Source organism: Dermacentor andersoni, unplaced genomic scaffold (genome assembly GCF_023375885.2).
Source record: "Dermacentor andersoni unplaced genomic scaffold, qqDerAnde1_hic_scaffold ctg00000039.1, whole genome shotgun sequence".
NCBI classification, from domain to species: domain Eukaryota; kingdom Metazoa; phylum Arthropoda; class Arachnida; order Ixodida; family Ixodidae; genus Dermacentor; species Dermacentor andersoni.
This window is the reverse complement of record NW_027314752.1, coordinates 2,128,395-2,137,108: the sequence shown is the minus strand read 5'-3', so window position 1 is coordinate 2,137,108 and position 8,714 is coordinate 2,128,395.

Here is an 8,714-nt window from a genome sequence, read left to right as displayed (position 1 = left end):
CGGTGCTTTTAAATAAACAATTTCTTCGTATCTACAGTGCCAGCACAAGAAGTGAGGAGCGCCGATGTGACGCGTCATAAACGCAGGTATATGTGCTGCCGCCGAAAGCTCCCAGCACTAGCCTGCGCTTCTCTGACGAATACATATGACTAGACAGACGTGTAGACTGAAAGGCATCACTGAACTAAGAAAACGTAGCATATCCCTCGCGTGAAGAACAAGAAACGGCTATCGAAATCGGCAGTAACAGCCCATTCATGCAGCGTCCCGGGTCGGTGGTTCATTTAGGACTTTTTTCCAAGCTAAAATGCCAATCGCAAGTGAAAGCCGATGTTATGGCACTTCCGAGCACACTGTTGAATATGGAGAGCAACTTTTTCTTTGAGCTAAAGGCGTGAGTTTTAGTTGCTGGGCGATAGCGCATCTACCACGTCTGTGTAGGACTTCTCTCTGCGAAACTAAAACTGCTTCTCGATTTTGGAATGCTAAATTATCCGTTCATCTCCGTCTGCTGGCGTGGCGTAGTGGTAATAAGCCCGGCTGGGGTTCTGCAGGTGCGACGATCGAATCCTGGTCGGAGCATTTTTATTGTTACGTTTTTTTTCCCGTTTTTTTTATTGCACTAAAACGCTCTCTGTTGCTTTCTGTATTCAAAAAATAAATACGGTGCCCAGGTACCGCGTAGTTAACGCGCTAGAGCTGTTTTTCGCACCAGTAATCAGCGCCTCCCAGTACGCCGCGCCTGCCCAGCGCCCCATGCATCCAGCGTGCGGCACTTGACCCATAATCCGGCGATGCACTGGATACTGGGTACTGTTTATAAAGTGAAAATATAGAGCCGTTCTTACACAGGCCGCACTTTAGCTTCTTTAATGTCCTATAAACGTTCCTTTATAGAACTCAGTACATATGTCATATGATGGCACATTTTTAGAACGGGAATGGAGAGCCAGTCTAGAGAAAGGCCGCATTAGAAGTTCTGAAAACGTTCTATAAATTTTTCTATAGAATTTGGTACATAAGATGTCAATACGACCTCTATAGAACTTTTATGGTGGATGTAGAGCCATTCTATAGACAGGCCGCATTAGAAGTTCTGAAAAGGCTCTATAAACATTTTTCTATAGAATTTGGCACATAAGATGTCAATACGACCTCTAAGGAACGTTTCTAAAAACGTTCTATAAAATTTTTTCTATAGAACTTGGTACATAAGATGTCAATACGACCTCTATAGAGCATTTATGGAGGGTGAATGGAGAGTAAGTCTATAGACAAGCCACATTAGAAGTGTTAAAAACTTTCTAAAGACATTATTTTATAGAATATTGTACATATGATGACAATAAACCCTCTATAGACCGCTTATAGAGCGTGAATGGAGAGTCAGTCTATAGACAAGCCGCATTAGAAGTCTTAAAAACTTTCTATAGATATTAGTTTATAGAATTTAGTACATATGATATCAATACACTCTCTATAGAACATTTATAGAGAACGAATGGAGAGCCATTCTATAGACAGGTCGCGTTAGAAGTTTTAAAGACATTCTATAAAAATTACTTTATAGAATTCAGTACATAGGACGTCAATAAACCCTCTATTGCACATCTATTGTGTGTGAAATGACTTGTTTCTATAGACAGGTTTCTATAGACTTCTTATAGAGATTCTATGCAGACAACTCTATAGATCGCGAGTTCCTATAGAGTCCCTTTTGAATCCATAGGAACTCATTAGGAGTTCTAAAGGAACTCTAAATCCATTTTCATAAGGGAGTGCTACTACTCTGTGTACTGTGAAGAAGAAGGAAAGAAAGAACGCCCACTGCCGGGTTGGCCTGTTGATTCAAGCTTTATTTCGTTTTGACACAGCATGCAACGTAATGTGTTCCATGAGCATTGTTCATTGGTAAATGTTGTGACACAAATCATAACTTACGCGTTCATCACATGCACCACCAAATCCAAATTAGCACTATACCACAACTTATTAACGCACCCCGGTGCACTGCTTTGCACTGCATTGCAACAGTGCGGCTTGCAATCCCCAGTAGCAAATCGCCTGGTTGATCCCTGTGCATTTCTTCTTGAATTCTCTATCTCTCTTTATAAAATGCACTACATTGTTACAGAAAGCGTTCTCCACTTTCAGAATTCAAATTTTTGTCAAGTAATTATTTTGATGGTCCATCTATTAAGCAGAAATGCTAACACGAAACCGATTCAGTTTTGTACTCCGTGCTCACAGACCGCAACACCAGGGGCAACAAAGCTGCCCCTCCAATCTAAGGAGCCGTTCACATCTGTAGTGAGCCGCCTTTTATCGTTTCATGTTTTAAATATTGCTAGTTTACCGTAAATATGTCCTCATTTGTTCTCAACCCCCGCAGGGGCGTCTGCGGAAGCAGGCGTTTGGTGTGTTGCGACACCACGTACCCGAACACACGAGGGTTGGACCCTCCCGCGCGCAGCCGTGCGCGGCTTTGCCGTGTCTGGGTAAGGGGGATCCTGGAGGTTGAGCCGATGCTGGGTGTCTGGACCTTTAAAGCCCCCCGGTTGAGGCAACACACCTCTTCGGCCCCGGCTTCACATAGACGGCACCTCCAGGCTGACCCACCTGGAGGAAATCGGCAGTCACCTTTTCCGGTCCTCCTCTCCAATCTTCATCTTTCTCTCCCACCTTTGCATCTTTCCTGTCTTCTCTTCAATTCTTTTACTTCCGTATTTACTGGCGGCAAGGGTTAACCTGGTGTAATCATCCAACCTTGGGTATATTGTAGTAGGTTATAGTGGCGATGCATGGCTGGCGTCTTTAGGCTTCCAATCTTGTAGCCTCCCCTTGTTGGGCTCGGTGGTGGGTGGCCACCATCGCAGCCGAATTTTCCAATTTTTTATGGCAGAAGCTTTTCCCCCATTACCTGATCGCTCCCTGAAGAGGGGGCGCACCGATGCACAATTCAACTTTTTTATGCAACCGAAAGTGTTCTTCCCTAAATACCACGTTGTCCACAGTCAGCACGAAACGAAGATAGTCCGAATGATATCACCATTTCTTGTAGCCAAATCTATCACTGAAGCAATAGGCCCAGGTTATAAAGTAACGAAGATGGGAAGTGGCGATCTTCTACTCGAAGTTCGCGACAAGCCACAATATGACAAACTCTGAAAACTTGTAGCATTCGTGGACATTCCCGTTTGTGTAGGCCCACACAGGTCGATGAACACAGTGCGCGGTGTCATCTCGGAAGCTGACCTTGTCGAACTTACCGAAAGCGAATTATTAGAAGGATGGCAAGAGCAGAACGTCGTCAAGGTACAAAGGATAAAAATAAGGCGAGATGACAAAGAAATACCAACTAGGCACATAATCATCACTTTTGGAACTAGCAACTTACCAGACTCAATAGAAACAGGATACTGCAAACTCCGTGTAAGCCCATACATTCCTAACCGACGCCGATGCTTCAAGTGTCAGAGCACTCGTCCGACACTTGCAATTCCACCATCCGTTGCACTAACTGGGAAGGGGATCACCCCGCATACTCTCGTTCTTGCCCATCCTGGAGAAAAGAAAAACAAATTATCGAAATCAAAGTAAAAATGAACCTTTCCTTCCAAGAGGCGCGCAAACCCTTCTCCATGAATCAATCTAGTCCATCATACATCGATGTGGCGCGCCGGGGAGCAGTGCTACATCCTTCGGCGGCCACCCAAGTCATACGGAGTGTGACGGCGGTTACGCCATCAGCCCCCCCGGCTGGAACAGCCAGCGCTGTAGCAGCCCCCACTAAGGAGGACCAGCAGACCCTTGGGCCTGTTGGACCCAAAACCACTGCGCGTGCAGACAGGCCCACCACCCCCGCGAACGTGCCCGCTGTGCAAGCACTATCCACCGCCTCAGACGAGGTGATGGATACGAGCTCAAATCGGGCGTCCCAGACGCCGAAGGAACGGCGCAGCTCCCTCGAGCGCGCCCGGAAGATAGAGAGATATCGTTTCACGGGGCCTGGAAAGGTCTCGTGAGATAATCTAATCTATATTTCTTAGACACACAGCACAAAACACATACATTATGGATACACAGATAATACAATGGAACGTGAGGGGTTTACTCCACAACCTAGACGACATTAAAGAACTCTTAAATAAGTACAATCCAAAGGTGTTGTGTGTCCAGGAAACTCATCTTAATCCTTCATGCACGAACTTTCTCCAGCAGTATGCCGTTTATCGAAAAGACCGCAACGACGCCCTTGCCCCGTCTGGCGGTGTGGCAATTATTGTAGATAAGGGTGTTGCTTGCCGGCAACTACAGCTTAAAACAACTCTAGAGGCAGTTGCACTCCGTGCGGTACTATTTAATGAACTGATCACAATTACCTCTGTATACATCCCCCCGAACTACCAACTTTCAAAAACAGAATTTCACACCTTTATCTATGAACTGCCCGAACCCTACATTGTCGTTGGAGATTTTAATGCACACAACACCCTTTGGGGAAGCCGTCGTTGTGATGCCAGAGGACGCTTAGTTGAAAACTTTCTCCTCACTACAGATGCTTGCTTGCTTAAATGGAAAGAACCTACATTTTACAGTGTCGCAAACAAAACATTTTCACCTATCGATTTAAGCATCGCATCGAGTTTACTCTTGCCGCATCTGGAGTGGAACGTGATTAAGAACCCCTATGGGAGCGATCATTTCCCCATTGTCATAAAACTAACAAAAGGTGATGAGTGCTCTCCACATGTCTTCCGGTGGAAAGTCGATTGTGCCGAGTGGACACGATACAGGGAGCTGACACATTTGACTTGGAATGATATCTGTAATCTTTCTATCGAAGATGCAGTGGCATATGTTACGTTTCGCCTACGACGCGCGGTACAGCCGGCGCGGATGCAACGGACGCCGGGGCTTCATTCAAAGCGGCGGACATTTTCGCCCGATCAGCGCGGCCGCTACGCCTCCCCGCCAAGCGCGCCCAGGCATGTTTCCATGCCACGTGTATTCTTGTGTGCGTGTGTGTGTGTGTGCATGTTGGTGCCCCCGCTTGTCAAAGCGTGGCAGCCGGGGAGAGGAGCTCCCCTAGCGTGAAGCGAGGAGGTCTGACCGGCGCCGGCCCGGCGGATGCGTCAGCTTCTGGTCTCAACATGCTCGAGCGTCGACGTCACGTGGTCTCAGCCCGAGACGTTCCTTCTCGCCCTCGACTCCGAGAGTATAAAACCAGCTGCCCCCGGACGCCGAGAGAGGCTCCGATTTCTTCTGTTGAGCAACGTGCTCTCCCGTCTCTCCACTTCGGTCGACCTGACCGGCCGCTCTTTTGCAATGTTAGAATAAACAAGTTGTTCTGTTAGCAGTCGACTCATGCTTTGCCAGGACCTTCGGATGCTTCCAGCTGTGCCCCAGGCCGCCAGGCCAAGGCTACCCTTGGGGCTTGCGACCCATATGCAACAACTCGTGCCAGCGGTGCGATTGCAATAACGGGCGTCAGCGCTGAGTTCGCAACAACTGGTGGCAGCGGTGGGATCCCAACAACTGGCTGCTAGCGGTGAGATCGCGACAACGGAGGCCAGCAGCGAAGAGATGCGGTTGACTGTATGCTGAGCAGCACAACGACCATCCGGGAGCAGTGCAACGAGCCCTGTGTGATGACTGGTTGCCTGCAGCGGAACGACTGCGCTGAATTCTTGGCTGCGAGGTTTGGTGAGTGCGGGACTTTCTTCTTCTGAGTTTTGCCAGGCTTTTGTTAGTGTCAGAAACAGAGCTGGTAATTGTGGTTGTCGTTGCTGCCGGGTTAGTTTGCGGCAAGACAATAGTAGGCAGTAGAGAAAGCAGCATTCAGAGTAGCCATGGATTGGAAGTCGTTGCGCAAACCGAAATTGCTGGAGCTTGCAAGAGAGTTGGGTCTGGATGTCTCAGACAAACTCAGAAAACCAGAACTGCTAAGGGCTATTCTTGAGTTAGAAGCTGAGGATGACGAGCTGTCGGAATGCCTTGAGACCATTGAGGAGAGGGAGACGGCAAAAAGACAGGAGCGCGAACTTAAAGAACAGAAAGAGAAACAGGAGCGCGAACTTAAAGAACAAAAAGAGAAACAGGAGCGCGAACTTAAAGAACAGAAAGAGAAAGATGTGCGCGAACACGCTTTGGAAATGAAGCGTCTCGAGGTAGAGATGGAACGCGCTCGTAATGGAAGTCAGGCACACGGTGCAGGAGAACGAGTATCGTTCAAAATGACTGACCTGATGCGGCCGTTTAAGCTTGGAGAGGACATTGGTTTGTTCCTGGTTAACTTTGAGCGAACGTGCGAGAAGCAGGGGTTCTCTCGGGAAACGTGGCCACAGCGCTTGCTCACTTTGTTACCCGGCGAGGCGGCCGACGTAGTCGCTCGCTTGGATAGAGAGGAGGCAGAGGATTTCGACCAAGTGAAATCGAGTCTGCTAAAGAAGTACAGGCTGTCAGCGGAGGCGTTCCGTCGGAAGTTTCGGGAAAATGAGAAAGGCAGAAATGAGTCATATACAGAGTTTGCGTACAGGCTTATGTCAAACATGCAGGAATGGCTTAAAGAAGAGAAAGCGTTTGGTGACCACGAGAAAGTTCTGCAGTGTTTCGGGCTGGAACAGTTTTATAGTCGGTTACCTGAGAACGTGCGGTACTGGGTCTTGGATAGGCCAGACGTTAGTACGGTGGCTAAAGCCGCCGAGCTAGCCGAGGAGTTTGTGACGCGTCGGGCTCGCGGAGCTAAGGACGGTCAAAAGGGTGAATTTGGCTCTAAGTTTGAGAGGCCGAAGTTCACGCCCATGAGAGCAAGGGGGGACACACGTAGTGCGGATGCGAGTGAAAGCAGTCCGACCGAACCTAAGGAGACGGCGGCAGCCGAAGCCGAACGCAGAAAACGGTTCGAGGTGAGGCAAGCGCGCGTGTGTTATACGTGTCAGAAGCCGGGTCACTTTTCGGCGCAGTGTCCAGAAACAAAAGCAAAAGTAGTGTTTTTGTCATTATGCAGCACTGACGAGAACATGAAGCTTCTCGAGCCTTACATGCGAGACCTCCTCGTGAACGGGAAAGAGTGCCGAGTGCTTCGCGATTCCGCAGCTACAATGGATGTAGTTCACCCCTCTTACGTAGAACCCGATATGTTCACAGGCGAGTGCGCATGGATCAAGCAAGCCGTGGAAGCTCATAGCGTGTGTCTGCCCGTAGCAAAAGTGCTTATTGAAGGACCTTTCGGAGCACTTGAGACGGAGGCGGCAGTGTCATCTATGCTGCCCCCCCAGTACCCGTACCTATTTTCGAACAGGTCCGATCACCTCCTGCGCGAGAAGGGGCTTTTGTTTGGTGAGGCTAGCGTTCAGGCCTTAACCAGATCGAAAGTTCGGGAGCTCGCTGCAAAGGCGGTAGTTGCGGGGCCGACGTTGTCGAATAATGAGAAAGGATCAGAGGCGCAGCAAGCTGATATTCAGAGCACGTCCGAACTGAATAAAATTGAGCCTGTAGCGTTGAAGGCACCAGATACTGGAGAGGAAATGCCCGACACGGGAAAGTTAGAAGAGCTATCGGCAGATTTGCTCATCGCGCCTACGTCAGACGGACTTAATAGGTTGCTAAAAGTCAGCCGGTCGGCTTTGATAGCCGAGCAAAAGAAGGATGGCAGCCTAGAAAACATGCGCTGCAATGTCAAGGAAGGTATCGCCAGGAAAAATGCTCGTTTTGTGGAAAGAGGTGGGGTCCTGTACCGGAAGTATCTAGACCGCAGGGGAGTGGAGTTCGATCAGCTGATCGTGCCTCAGTGCTACCGTCAGGATCTGTTGCGCTTGTCGCATGGGGGTTCGTGGTCCGGACACCTAGGAGTTAAGAAAACTAAGGACCGTCTCTTGCAAGAGTACTATTGGCCAGGGTGTTTTCGGGACGCAGACCACTTTGTGAGGACATGTGGCACCTGTCAGCGGGTGGGCAAACCAGGGGACAAATCGAGGGCGCCGTTGAAGTTGGTACCTATCATTACGGAGCCTTTTAGACGGCTCGTTATTGATACAGTGGGACCTCTGCCGGTAACAAGCACGGGGTACAGACACCTTTTGACTGTGATCTGCCCAGCAACAAAGTTCCCTGAAGCAGTGCCGCTTAAAGAACTCAGCTCAATTGAGATAGTCAATGCACTACTGTCCATATTTGCGCGAGTTGGTTTTCCTGCGGAAATCCAGTCAGATCAGGGCACAGTGTTTACTAGCGCTTTGACGACAGCCTTTCTCGAAAGGTGCGGGGTAAAGCTGTTACACAGCTCAGTGTACCACCCACAGTCGAATTCCGTTGAGAAGCTCCACTCCGTCAGGAAGCGCGTGTTGAGAGCATTGTGGTTTGAACAACAAACTGATTGGGAGCTGTGTCTGCCTGGGGTGATGTTTGCATTGAGGACCGCGCCGCATGCGGATACAGGGTTTTCGCCAGCTGAGCTAGTGTACGGTCGCTCGCTGCGATCTCCGCTTCGCATGCTTCGAGACGGATCACTGCCCTCTCCAATGGCTGCAGACCATCTCTTCCATAAATGGCCGCCTCCTGCGCTGGAGCCTCGCTTTGCAACAACATTCCTTTGAGGTGCGTTACAAAAAGGGGAGTCTCAACGGTAACGCCGATGGCTTAAGTCGAAGCCCCTAACATGGGAATCAGCCTCAAAATTGTTTGTTATTGATGTTTTCTTCCTGAGGCAGGAT